General features: G+C 50.8%; 1 protein-coding gene across 2 annotated transcripts in view; it reads left to right on the forward strand.

The window, feature by feature from the left end:
- The first annotated feature begins 554 nt into the window (after positions 1–554).
- HERC4 (HECT and RLD domain containing E3 ubiquitin protein ligase 4) overlaps positions 555–14,414 on the forward strand; it is a 222,644-nt gene continuing 208,784 nt past the window's right edge. Inside the window, exon 1 of one of the 2 annotated variants that reach the window (XM_063961614.1) lies at positions 555–842. The gene's annotated coding sequence lies outside the window, so the exon portion shown is untranslated. The remainder of the gene's footprint in view (positions 843–14,414) is intronic. The other variant, XM_063961615.1, reaches the window with a different exon arrangement.

Genomic DNA, 14,414 nt, shown 5'->3' on the forward strand with positions numbered 1-14,414 from the left:
TGGGGGTTCCTGCACTTTGACAGTGAAAATGACATGCACAAAAAAGGTTGTGTCGACCATTATCCATGTCGGCCTTTTGTACTTGTTGACCTTTTCCATTGTCTATTTAATGACACTGTGACATTTTGACCATATGGGGGTCAACCTAATGATCCACACTTGTGACCTGGTAGAGGTCCAAGTATCTCCCACCACATGACAAAAGAACACCAGTGAGTGAGAATACAGCTGTACAGCAAATGGACAATTACTTATTCTATAGGCTTATCAGAGTATTCCTTTAAACCTGGACACACATGAATTGCACATGTTCCGTGACTGGCTGACTTCAAGCCTGTATTTCCCCTGGTTTTAATCAGCCATAGAACCTGTATAATTCATAAGTGTCCCGGTTTAAATGGACAGCCTGGTAAGACTATGTAAAATAATATGCAGTATATAGGGTACATTTTCTTTCCAATAGTTCGCAGTAAAATCTGGTTATAACGTGCTCTCTGTGTCTCGCACCTTGTGGCTCTTTCTCTCTGTGGTACACAGAGCTGGGACTGAGTATGACACGGAAATATCTGCCCAGCAGTACCCTCTCCGGCCTCCTGCGTGACTCCCGCATACATGCAGGGCGGAGGACAGCACGAGTCGGGCACTTTCCAGCACAATCTACCGGAAGATGACATCATCTCACGGATGCAGGGACTCGGTGGCTAGGCTCCCCCTCCCGGTAACTAGAACTCCCTGGAATCTTCCACCCCCTCCCCCGGGCACCGCCGCGCACACGGATCACGTCACGGCGCCGCCGCTGCGCTCTCAGCTGCTGTGGCTGCGCTTGGAGTCGGAGGTTGCGGGTGAGTAGTGCGGGACCTGTCAGTGTGTGTGCAGCGGCCTGTGCTGTGCATGGAAGAGATGACAGCTGGGTGACTGACGGCGCGGTGTTATCCCAGGGATTGTGTGTGCGCGCTGCTGGCCTGTGTACAGCCTGCGTGTGTGCAATGCCTGTCTGCAGCATGGGTTATACTGCTCCACTGGCTTACATCATATATACCAGTATAATAACAGCAGCACACTGTCCGTGTGGTGTGGCTGTCACACTGGTCACTCCCACTATGAGTACTGTCACATCTGTACAGAACATAAGGTCTTATTACCGTAACACGCTGTTCTTACAGATATTGCTTCCGTGCTATTGTTACTAAACGCCCCCTCATTCCTATCCCTGTTACCAAACGCCCCCTCATTCCTATCCCTGTTACCAAACGCCCCCTCATTCCTATCCCTGTTACCAAACGCCCCCTCATTCCGATCCCTGTTACCAAATGCCCCCTCATTCCTATCCCTGTTACCAAACCCCCCCTCATTCCCATCCCTGTTACCAAGCGCCCCCTCATTCCTATCCCTGTCACCACGCGCCCCCTCATTCCTATCCCTGTCACCACGCGCCCCCTCATTCCTATCCCTGTCACCACGCGCCCCCTCATTCCTATCCCTGTTACCAAGTGCCCCCTCATTCCTATCCCTGTTACCAAGCGCCCCCTCATTCCTATCCCTGTTACCAAGCGCCCCTCATTCCTATCCCTGTTACCAAGCGCCCCCTCATTCCTATCCCTGTTACCAAGCGCCCCCTCATTCCTATCCCTGTTACCAAGCGCCCCCTCATTCCTATCCCTGTTACCAAGCGCCCCCTCATTCCTATCCCTGTTACCAAGCACCCCCTCATTCCTATCCCTATTACCAAGCTCCCCCTCTTCCTATCCCTGTCACCAAGCGCCCCCTCATTCTTATCCGTGTTTCCAAGTGCCCCCTCATTCCTATTACCAAAGCCCCCCTCATTCCTATCCCTATTACCAAGCGCCCCCTCATTTCTATCCCTGTTTCCAAGCGCCCCCTCATTTCTATCCCTGTTTCCAAGCGCCCCCTCATTCCTATCCCTGTTTCCAAGCGCCCCCTCATTCCTATCCCTGTTTCCAAGCGCCCCCTCATTCCTATCCCTGTTACCAAGCGCCCCCTCATTCCTATCCCTGTTACCAAGCGCCCCCTCATTCCTATCCCTGTTACCAAGCGCCCCCTCTTTCCTATCCCAGTTTTCAAGTGACCCCTCTTTCCTATCCCAGTTTCCAAGCGCCCCCTCATTCCTATCCCTGTTTCCAAGCGCCCCCTCATTCCTATCCCTGTTTCCAAGCGCCCCCTCATTCCTATCCCTGTTTCCAAGCGCCCCCTCATTCCTATCCCTGTTTCCAAGCGCCCCCTCATTCCTATCCCTGTTTCCAAGCGCCCCCTCATTCCTATCCCTGTTTCCAAGCGCCCCCTCATTCCTATCCCTGTTTCCAAGCACCCCCTCATTCCTATCCCTGTTAACAAAGCGCCCGTCATTCCTATCCCTATTACCAAGCGCCCCCTCATTCCTATCCCTGTCACCAAGCGCCCCCTCATTCTTATCCGTGTTTCCAAGTGTCCGCTCATTCCTATTACCAAAGCCCCCCTCATTCCCTTCCCTATTACCAAGCGCCCCCTCATTCCTATCCCTGTTACCAAGCGCCCCCTCATTCCTATCCCTGTTACCAAACGCCCCCTCATTCCTATCCCTGTTACCAAGCGCCCCCTAATTCTTATCCATGTTTCCAAGTGACCCCTCATTCCTATCCCTGTTACCAAGCGCCCCCTCATTCCTATCCGTGTTACCAAGCGCCCCCTCATTCTTATCCATGTTTCCAAGCGCCCCCTCATTCTTATCCATGTTTCCAAGCGCCCCCTCATTCTTATCCATGTTTCCAAGCGCCCCCTCATTCCTATCCCTGTTTCCAAGCGCCCCCCTCATTCCTATCCCTGTTTACAAGCGCCCCCCTCATTCCTATCCATGTTTCCAAGCACCCCCTCATTCCTATCCCTGTTACCAAACGCCCCCCTCATTCCTATCCCTGTTACCAAACGCCCCTTCATTCCTATCCCGGTTACCAAGCCCCCCTCATTCCTATCCCTGTTACCAAGCCCCCCTCATTCCTATCCCTGTTACCAATTGCCCCCTCATTCCTATCCCTGTTACCAAAGCCCACCTCATTCCTATCCCTATTACCAAGCGCCCCCTCATTCCTATCCCTGTCACCAAGCGCCCCCTCATTCTTTTCCATGTTTCCAAGTGCCCCCTCATTCCTATTACCAAAGCCCCCCTCATTCCTATCCCTGTTTCCAAGCGCCCCCTCATTCCTATACCAGTTTCCAAGCGCCCCTTCTTTCCTATCCCAGTTTCCAAGCGCCCCCTCATTCCTATACCAGTTTCCAAGCGCCCCCTCTTTCCTATCCCTGTTTCCATGCGCCCCCTCATTCCTATCCCTGTTTCCAAGCACCCCATCATTTCTTATCTATGTTTCCAAGTGACCCCTCATTCCTATCCCTGTTTCCAAGCACCCCATCATTCCTATCCCTGTTTCCAAGTGACCCCTCATTCCTATCCCTGTTACCAAGCGCCCCCCTCATTCCTATCCCTGTTACCAAGCGCCCCCTCATTCTTATCCATGTTTCCAAGCGCCCCCTCATTCTTATCCATGTTTCCAAGCGCCCCCTCATTCTTATCCATGTTTCCAAGCGCCCCCTCATTCCTATCCCTGTTTCCAAGCGCCCCCTCATTCCTATCCCTGTTTCCAAGCGCCCCCTCATTCCTATCCCTGTTTCCAAGCGCTCCCTCATTCCTATCCCTGTTACCAAGCACCCCCTCATTCTTATCCCTGTTACCAAGCACCCCCTCATTCCTATCCCTGTTACCAAGCACCCCCTCATTCCTATCCCTGTTACCAATTGCCCCCTCATTCCTATCCCTGTTACCAAAGCCCACCTCATTCCTATCCCTGTTACCAAAGCCCACCTCATTCCTATCCCTATTACCAAGCGCCCCCTCATTCCTATCCCTGTCACCAAGCGCCCCCTCATTCTTTTCCATGTTTCCAAGTGCCCCCTCATTCCTATTACCAAAGCCCCCCTCATTCCTATCCCTGTTACCAAGCGCCCCCTCATTCCTATCCCTGTTTCCAAGCGCCCCCTCATTCCTATACCAGTTTCCAAGCGCCCCTTCTTTCCTATCGCAGTTCCCAAGCTCCCCCTCATTCCTATACCAGTTTCCAAGCGCCCCCTCTTTCCTATCCCTGTTTCCAAGCGCCCCCTCATTCCTATCCCTGTTTCCAAGCACCCCCTCATTTCTTATCCATGTTTCCAAGTGACCCCTCATTCCTATCCCTGTTACCAAGCGCCCCCTCATTCCTATCCCTGTTACCAAGCGCCCCCTCATTCCTATCCCTGTTACCAAGCGCCCCCTCATTCCTATCCCTGTTACCAAGCACCCCCTCATTCTTATCCATGTTTCCAAGCGCCCCCTCATTCTTATCCCTGTTTCCAAGCGCCTTCTCATTCCTATCCCTGTTTCCAAGCGCTCCCTCATTCCTATCCCTGTTACCAAGCGACCCCTCATTCCTATCCCTGTTACCAAGCACCCCCTCATTCCTATCCCTGTTACCAAGCGCCCCCTCATTCTTATCCATGTTTCCAAGCTCCCCCTCATTCCTATACCAGTTTCCAAGCGCCCCCTCATTCCTATCCCTGTTTCCAAGCGCCCCCTCATTTCTTATCCATGTTTCCAAGTGACCCCTCATTCCTATCCCTGTTACCAAGCGCCCCCTCATTCCTATCTCTGTTACCAAGCGCCCCCTCATTCTTATCCATGTTTCCAAGCACCCCCTCATTCTTATCCATGTTTCCAAGCGCCCCCTCATTCTTATCCATGTTTCCAAGCGCCCCCTCATTCTTATCCATGTTTCCAAGCGCCCCCTCATTCCTATCCCTGTTTCCAAGCGCCTTCTCATTCCTATCCCTGTTTCCAAGCACGCCATCATTCCTATCCCTGTTACCAAGCGACCCCTCATTCCTATCCCTGTTACCAAGCACCCCCTCATTCCTATCCCTGTTACCAAGCGCCCCCTCATTCTTATCCATGTTTCCAAGCACACCCTCATTCTTATCCATGTTTCCAAGCGCCCCCTCATTCTTATCCATGTTTCCAAGCGCCCCCTCATTCTTATCCATGTCTCCAAGCGCCCCCTCATTCTTATCCATGTTTCCAAGCGCCCCCTCATTCTTATCCATGTTTCCAAGCGCCCCCTCATTCCTATCCCTGTTTCCAAGCGCCCCCTCATTCTTATCCCTGTTACCAAGCACCCCCTCATTCTTATCCCTGTTACCAAGTGACCCCTCATTCCTATCCCTGTTACCAAGCACCCCCTCATTCCTATCCCTGTTACCAAGCGCCCCCTCATTCTTATCCATGTTTCCAAGCACCCTCTCATTCTTATCCATGTTTCCAAGCGCCCCCTCATTCTTATCCATGTTTCCAAGCGCCCCCTCATTCCTATCCCTGTTTCCAAGCGCCCCCTCATTCCTATCCCTGTTACCAAGCACCCCCTCATTCTTATCCCTGTTACCAAGTGACCCCTCATTCCTTTCCCTGTTACCAAGCACCCCCTCATTCCTATCCCTGTTACCAAGCGCCCCCTCATTCTTATCCATGTTTCCAAGCACCCCCTCATTCTTATCCATGTTTCCAAGCGCCCCCTCATTCTTATCCATGTTTCCAAGCGCCCCCTCATTCCTATCCCTGTTTCCAAGCGCCCCCTCATTCCTATCCCTGTTACCAAGCACCCCCTCATTCTTATCCCTGTTACCACGTGACCCCTCATTCCTATCCCTGTTACCAAGCACCCCCTCATTCCTATCCCTGTTACCAAGCGCCCCCTCATTCTTATCCATGTTTCCAAGCGCCCCCTCATTCTTATCCATGTTTCCAAGCGCCCCCTCATTCCTATCCCTGTTTCCAAGCGCCCCCTCATTCCTATCCCTGTTTCCAAGCGCCCCCTCATTCCTATCCCTGTTACCAAGCACCCCCTCATTCTTATCCCTGTTACCAAGTGACCCCTCATTCCTATCCCTGTTACCAAGCACCCCCTCATTCCTATCCCTGTTACCAAGCGCCCCCTCATTCTTATCCATGTTTCCAAGCACCCCCTCATTCTTATCCATGTTTCCAAGCGCCCCCTCATTCTTATCCATGTTTCCAAGCGCCCCCTCATTCTTATCCATGTTACCAAGCACCCCTTCATTCCTATCCCTGTTACCAATTGCCCCCTCATTCCTATCCCTGTTTCCAAGCGCCCCCTCATTTTTATCCATGTTTCCAAGCGCCCCCTCATTCTTATCCCTGTTTCCAAGCGCCCCCTCATTCTTATCCCTGTTTCCAAGCGCCCCCTCATTCCTATCCCTGTTTCCAAGCGCCCCCTCATTCCTATCCCTGTTACCAAGCGCCCCCTCATTCCTATCCCTGTTACCAAGCGCCCCCTCATTCCTATCCCTGTTACCAAGCGCCCCCTCATTCCTATCCCTGTTACCAAGCGCCCCCTCTTTCCTATCCCAGTTTTCAAGTGACCCCTCTTTCCTATCCCAGTTTCCAAGCGCCCCCTCATTCCTATCCCTGTTTCCAAGCGCCCCCTCATTCCTATCCCTGTTTCCAAGCGCCCCCTCATTCTTATCCCTGTTACCACGTGACCCCTCATTCCTATCCCTGTTACCAAGCACCCCCTCATTCCTATCCCTGTCACCAAGCGCCCCCTCATTCTTTTCCATGTTTCCAAGTGCCCCCTCATTCCTATTACCAAAGCCCCCCTCATTCCTATCCCTGTTACCAAGCGCCCCCTCATTCCTATACCAGTTTCCAAGCGCCCCCTCATTCCTATACCAGTTTCCAAGCGCCCCTTCTTTCCTATCCCAGTTCCCAAGCTCCCCTTCATTCCTATCCCTGTTTCCAAGCGCCCCCTCATTTCTTATCCATGTTTCCAAGTGACCCCTCATTCCTATCCCTGTTACCAAGCACCCCCTCATTCTTATCCATGTTTCCAAGCACCCCCTCATTCTTATCCATGTTTCCAAGCACCCCCTCATTCTTATCCATGTTTCCAAGCGCCCCCTCATTCTTATCCATGTTTCTCTATCGTCCTAGTGGATGCTGGGGTTCCTGAAAGGACCATGGGGAATAGCGGCTCCGCAGGAGACAGGGCACAAAAAGTAAAGCTTTAGGATCAGGTGGTGTGCACTGGCTCCTCCCCCTATGACCCTCCTCCAAGCCAGTTAGATTTTGTGCCCGGCCGAGAAGGGTGCAATCTAGGTGGCTCTCCTAAAGAGCTGCTTAGGAAAGTTTAGCTTAGGTTTTTAATTTTACAGTGAGTCCTGCTGGCAACAGGATCACTGCAACGAGGGACTTAGGGGAGAAGAAGTGAACTCACCTGCGTGCAGGATGGATTGGCTTCTTGGCTACTGGACATCAGCTCCAGAGGGACGATCACAGGTACAGCCTGGATGGTCACCGGAGCCTTGCCGCCGGCCCCCTTGCAGATGCTGAAGTAAGAAGAGGTCCAGAATCGGCGGCAGAAGACTCCTCAGTCTTCTAAAGGTAGCGCACAGCACTGCAGCTGTGCGCCATTTTCCTCTCAGCACACTTCACACGGCAGTCACTGAGGGTGCAGGGCGCTGGGAGGGGGGCGCCCTGGGAGGCAAATGAATACCTATTTTGGCTAAAAATACCTCACATATAGCCTCCGGAGGCTATATGGAGATATTTAACCCCTGCCAGAATCCGTTAAGAGCGGGAGACGAGGCCGCCGAAAAAGGGGCGGGGCCTATCTCCTCAGCACACAGCGCCATTTTCCCTCACAGAAAGGCTGGAGGGAAGGCTCCCAGGCTCTCCCCTGCACTGCACTACAGAAACAGGGTTAAAACAGAGAGGGGGGGCACTAATTTGGCGATATGCTTATATATATATTAAGATGCTATAAGGGAAAACACTTATATAAGGTTGTCCCTATATAATTATAGCGTTTTTTGGTGTGTGCTGGCAAACTCTCCCTCTGTCTCTCCAAAGGGCTAGTGGGTCCTGTCCTCTATCAGAGCATTCCCTGTGTGTGTGCTGTGTGTCGGTACGTGTGTGTCGACAGGTAGGAGGACGATGTTGGTGAGGAGGCGGAGCAATTGCCTGTAATGGTGATGTCACTCTCTAGGGAGTCGACACCGGAATGGATGGCTTATTTAGGAAATTACGTGATAATGTCAACACGCTGCAAGGTCGGTTGACGACATGAGACGGCCGACAAACAATTAGTACGGTCCAGACGTCTCAAAAACACCGTCAAGGGTTTTAAAACGCCCGTTTACTTTAGTCGGTCGACACAGACACAGACAGGGACACTGAATCCAGTGTCGACGGTGAATAAACAAACGTATTCCTTATTAGGGCCACACGTTAAAGGCAATGAAGGAGGTGTTACGTATTTCTGATACTACAAGTACCACAAAAGAGGGTATTATGTGGGATGTGAAAAAACTACCATAGTTTTTCCTGAATCAGATAAATTAAATAAAGTGTGTGATGATGCGTGGGTTCCCCCCGATAGAAAATTATGGGCGGTATACCCTTTCCCGCCAGAAGTTAGGGCGCGTTGGGAAACACCCCTTAAGGTGGATAAGGCGCTCACACGCTTATCAAAACAAGTGGCGGTACCGTCTATAGATAGGGCCGTCCTCAAGGACCAGCTGACAAGGCTGGAAAATATAATAAAAAGTATATACACACATACTGGTGTTATACTGCGGCCAGCGATCGCCTCAGCCTGGATGTGCAGAGCTAGGGTGGCTTGGTCGGATTCCCTGACTAAAAATATTGATACCCTTGACAGGGACAGTATTTTATTGACTATAGAGCATTTCTATATATGCGAGATGCACAGAGGGATATTTGCACTCTGGCATCATGAATAAACGCGATGTCCATAACTGCCAGAAGATGTTATGGACACGACAGTGGTCAGGTGATGCAGATTCCAAACGGCACAGTATGGCCGTATAAAGGAAGAGGACTTGTTTGGGGTCGGTCCATCGGACCTGGTGGTCACGGCAACTGCTGGAAAATCCACCGTTTTTTACCCTAAGTCACATCTCTGCAGAAAAAGACACCGTCTTTTCAGCCTCAGTCCTCTCGTCCCTATAAGATCATATCTGCCCAGGGATAGAGGAAAGGGAAGAAGACTGCAACAGGCAGCCTATTCCCAGGAACAGAAGTGTTCCACCGCGTCTGACAAGTTCTCAGCATGGCGCTGAGACCGTACAGGACCCCTGGATCCTACAAGTAGTATCCCGGGGGTACAGATGGGAATGTCGAGACGTTTCCCCTTCGCAGGCTCCTGAAGTCTGCTTTACCAAGTCTCCCTCCGACAAGGAGGTAGTATGGGAAAAAATTCACAAGCTGTGTTCCCAGCAGGTGACAATTAAATTACCCCTCCTACTACAGAAAAGGGGTATTATTCCACACTATATTGTGGTACTGAAGCCAGAAGGCTAGGTGAGACTTATTCTAAAAAAAAAAAAAAAAAAATTTTTTTTTGAACACTTACAAAGGTTCAAATTAAGATGAAGTCACTCAGAGCAGTGATAACGAACCAGGAAAAAGGGGACTATATAGTGTCCCGGGACATCAGGGATGCTTACCTCTATGTCCCAAATTTGCCCTTCTCACTAAGGGTACCTCAGGTTCGTGGTGCAGAACTGTCACTATCAGTTTCAGACGCTGCCGTTTGGATTGTCCACGGCACCCCGGGGTCTTTACCAAGGTAATGGCCGAATTGATGATTCTTCTTCGAAGAAAAGGCGTCTTAATTATCCCTTACTTGGACGATCTCATGATAGGGGCATAGTCCAGGGAACAGTTGGAGGTCGGAGTAGCACTATCTCGGATACTGCTACAATCAGCACGGGTGGATTCTAAATATTCCAAAATCGCAGCTGATCCCGACGACACGTCTGCTGTGCCTAGGGATGATTCTGGACACAGTCCAGAAAAAGGTGTTTCTCCCGGAAGAGAAAGCCAGGGAGTTATCCGAGCAAGTCAGGAACCTCCTAAAAACAGTGCATCATTGCACAAGGGTCCTGGTAAAAATGGTGGCTTCCTACGAAGCAATTCCATTCGGCAGATTTCACGTAAGAACTTTTCAGTGGGATCTGCTGGACAAATGGTCCGGATCGCATCTTCAGATGCATCAGCGGATAACCCAATATCCAAGGACAAGGGTGTCTCTCCTGTGGTGGTTATAGAGTGCTCATCTTCTAGAGGGCCGCAGATTCGGCATTCAGGATTGGATGCTGGTAACCACGGAGCCCAGCCTGAGAGGCTGGGGAGCAGTCACACAAGGGAAAAATTTCCAGGGAGTGTGATCAAGTATGGAGACTTTTCTCCACATAAATATACTGGAGCTAAGGGTAAATTTATAATGCTCTAAGCTTAGCAAGACCTCTGCTTCAAGGTCAGCCGGTATTGATCCAGTGGGAAAAACATCACGGCAGTCGCCCACGTAAACAGACAGGGCGACACAAGAAGCAGGAGGGCAATGGCAGAAACTGCAAGGACTTTTCGCTGGGCGGAAAATCATGTGATAACACTGTCAGCAGTTTTTCATCCCGGGAATGGAAACTGGGAAGCAGACTTCCTCAGCACGACCTCCACCCGGGAGAGTGGAAACTTCATTGAGAAGTTTTTTCCACAGGATTGTAAACCGTTGGGAAATACCAAAGGTGGACATGATGGCGTCCCGTCTGAACAAAAAACGGGACAGGTATTGCGCCAGGTCAAGGGACCCTCAGGCAATAGATGTGGACGTTCTGGTAACACCGTGGGTGTACCAGTCGGTGTATGTGTTCCCTCCTCTGCTTCTCATACCTAAGGTGCTGAGAATTATAAGACATAGAGGAGTAAGAACTATACTCATGGCTCCGGATTGGCCAAGAAGGACTTGGTACCCGGAACTTCAAGAGATGCTTACAGAGGTCTTATGGCCTCTGCCGCTAAGAAGGGACTTGCTTCAGCAAGTACCATGTCTGTTCCAAGACTTACCGCAGCTGCGTTTGTCGGCATGGCGATGGAAAGCCGGATCCTAAGGGAAAAAAGGCATTCCGGAAGAGGTCATTCCTACCCTGGTCAAAGCCAGAAAGGAGGTGACCGCACAACATTATCACCACGTGTGGCGAAAATTTGTTGCGTGGTGTGAGGCCAGGAAGGCCCCACAAAGAAATTTCAACTCGGTCGTTTCCTGCATTTCCTGCAAACAGGAGTGTCTATGGGCCTCAAATTGGGGTCCATTAAGGTTCAAATTCGGCCCTGTAAATTTTCTTCCAGAAAGAATTGGCTTCAGTTCCTGAAGTCCAGAAGTTTGTCAAGGGAGTATTGCATATACAAACCCCTTTTTTGTGCCTCCAGTGGCACTGTGGGATCTCAACGTAGTTCTGGGATTTCTCAAATCACATTGGTTTAAAACCAGTCAAATATGTGGATTTGCAGCATCTCACATAAAAAATGACCATGCTCTTGGCCCTGGCCTGGACCAGGCGAGTGTCAAATTGGTGGTTTTTTCTCAAAAAAGCCCATATCTGTTTGTCCATTCGGACAGGGCAGAGCTGCGGACTCGTCCCCAGTTCTCTCCCTAAGGTGGTGTCAGTGTTTCACCTGAACCAGCTTATTGTGGTGCCTTGCACCTACTAGGGACTTGGAGGACTCCAAGTTGCTAGAAGTTGTCAGGGCCCTGAAAATATATTCCAGGACAGCTGGAGTCAGAAAATCTGACTCGCTGTTTATACTGTATGCACCCAACAAGTTGGGTGCGCCTGCTTCTAAGCAGTCGATTGCTCGTTGGATTTGTAACACAATTCAACTTGCACATTCTGAGGCAGGCCTGCCACAGTCTAAATCGGTTAAGGCCCATTCCACAAGGAAGGTGGGCTCATCTTGGGCGGCTGCCCGAGAGGTCTCGGCATTACAACTCTGCCGAGCAGCTACGTGGTCAGGGGAGAACACGTTTGTAAAATTCTACAAATTTGATATCCTGGCAAAAGAGGACCTGGAGTTCTCTCATTCGGTGCTGCAGAGTCATCCGCACTCTCCCGCCCGTTTGGGAGCTTTGGTATAATCCCCATGGTCCTTTCAGGAACCCCAGCATCCACTAGGACGATAGAGAAAATAAGAATTTACTTACCGATAATTCTATTTCTCGGAGTCCGTAGTGGATGCTGGGCGCCCATCCCAAGTGCGGATTATCTGCAATACTTGTACATAGTTACAAAAATCGGGTTATTATTGTTGTGAGCCATCTTTTCAGAGGCTCCGCTGTTATCATACTGTTAACTGGGTTTAGATCACAAGTTGTACGGTGTGATTGGTGTGGCTGGTATGAGTCTTACCCGGGATTCAAAATTCCTCCCTTATTGTGTACGCTCGTCCGGGCACAGTACCTAACTGGCTTGGAGGAGGGTCATAGGGGGAGGAGCCAGTGCACACCACCTGATCCTAAAGCTTTACTTTTTGTGCCCTGTCTCCTGCGGAGCCGCTATTCCCCATGGTCCTTTCAGGAACCCCAGCATCCACTACGGACTCCGAGAAATAGAATTATCGGTAAGTAAATTCTTATTTTCCAAGCGCCCCCTCATTCTTATCCATGTTTCCAAGCGCCCCCTCATTCTTATCCATGTTTCCAAGCGCCCCCTCATTCTTATCCATGTTTCCAAGCGCCCCCTCATTCTTATCCATGTTTCCAAGCGCCCCCTCATTCCTATCCCTGTTTCCAAGCGCCTTCTCATTCTTATCCCTATTTCTCTGACGTCCTAGTGGATGCTGGGAACTCCGTAAGGACCATGGGGAATAGACGGGCTCCGCAGGAGACTGGGCACTCTAAAAGAAAGATTAGGTACTATCTGGTGTGCACTGGCTCCTCCCACTATGACCCTCCTCCAGACCTCAGTTGGATTTCTGTGCCCGGCCGAGCTGGATGCACACTAGGGGCTCTCCTGAGCTCCTAGAAAGAAAGTTTATTTTAGGTTTTTTATTTTACAGTGAGACCTGCTGGCAACAGGCTCACTGCATCGAGGGACTAAGGGGAGAAGAAGCGAACCTACCTGCTTGCAGCTAGCTTGGGCTTCTTAGGCTACTGGACACCATTAGCTCCAGAGGGATCGACCGCATGGAACTGGCCTTGGTGTTCATTCCCGGAGCCGCGCCGCCGTCCCCCTTACAGAGCAAGAAGCAAGAAGAGGTCCGGAAAATCGGCGGCAGAAGACTTCGGTCTTCACCAAGGTAGCGCACAGCACTGCAGCTGTGCGCCATTGCTCCTCATGCACACTTCACACTCCAGTCACTGAGGTTGCAGGGCGCTGGGGGGGGCGCCCTGAGGGCAATATATGACACCTTGGCTGGCAAATCTACATCATATATAGTCCTAGAGGCTATATAGATGTAAAATTACCCCTGCCAGTATTCCAGAAAAAGCGGGAGAAAGTCAGTTGAAAAAGGGGCGGGGCTTCTCCCTCAGCACACTGGAGCCATTTTCTCTTCACAGTGCAGCTGGAAGACAGCTCCCCAGGCTCTCCCCTGTAGTTTTCAGGCTCAAAGGGTTAAAAAGAGAGGGGGGGGGGCGCACAAAATTTAGGCGCAATATTGTATATACAAGCAGCTATTGGGAAAAATTCACTCAATATAGTGTTAATCCCAAAATTATATAGCGCTCTGGTGTGTGCTGGCATACTCTCTCTCTGTCTCCCCAAAGGGCTGTGTTGGGTCCTGTCCTCAGTCAGAGCATTCCCTGTGGTGTGTGTGCGGTGTGTCGGTACGGCTGTGTCGACACGTTTGATGAGGAGGCTTATGTGATGGCAGAGCAGATGCCGATAAATGTGATGTCGCCCCCTGTGGGGCCGACACCAGAGTGGATGGATAGGTGGAAGGTATAAACCGACAGTGTCAACTCCTTACATAAAAGGCTGGATGACGTAACAGCTATGGGACAGCCGGCTTCTCAGCCCGCGCCTGCCCAGACGTCTCAAAGGCCATCAGGGGCTCAAAAACGCCCGCTCCCTCAGATGGCAGACACAGATGTCGACACGGAGTCTGACTCCAGTGTCGACGAGGTTGAGACATATACACAATCCACTAGGAACATCCGTTACATGATCCCGGCAATAAAAAATGTGTTACACATTTCTGAGATTAACCCAAGTACCACTAAAAAAGGGTTTTATGTTTGGGGAGAAAAGGCAGGCAGTGTTTTGTTCCCCCATCAAATGAGTGAATGAAGTGTGAAAAAGCGTGGGTTCCCCCGATAAGAAACTGGTAATTTCTAAAAAGTTACTGATGGCGTACCCTTTCCCGCCAGAGGATAAGTTACGCTGGGAGATATCCCCTAGGGTGGATGAGGCGCTCACACGTTTGTCAAAAAGGTGCCACTGCCGTCTTAGGATACGGCCACTTTGAAGGTACCTGCTGATAAAAAGCAGGAGGCTATCCTGAAGTCTGTATTTACACACTC

This window comes from Pseudophryne corroboree, chromosome 3 (genome assembly GCF_028390025.1).
Source record: "Pseudophryne corroboree isolate aPseCor3 chromosome 3, aPseCor3.hap2, whole genome shotgun sequence".
NCBI classification, from domain to species: Eukaryota; Metazoa; Chordata; class Amphibia; order Anura; family Myobatrachidae; genus Pseudophryne; species Pseudophryne corroboree.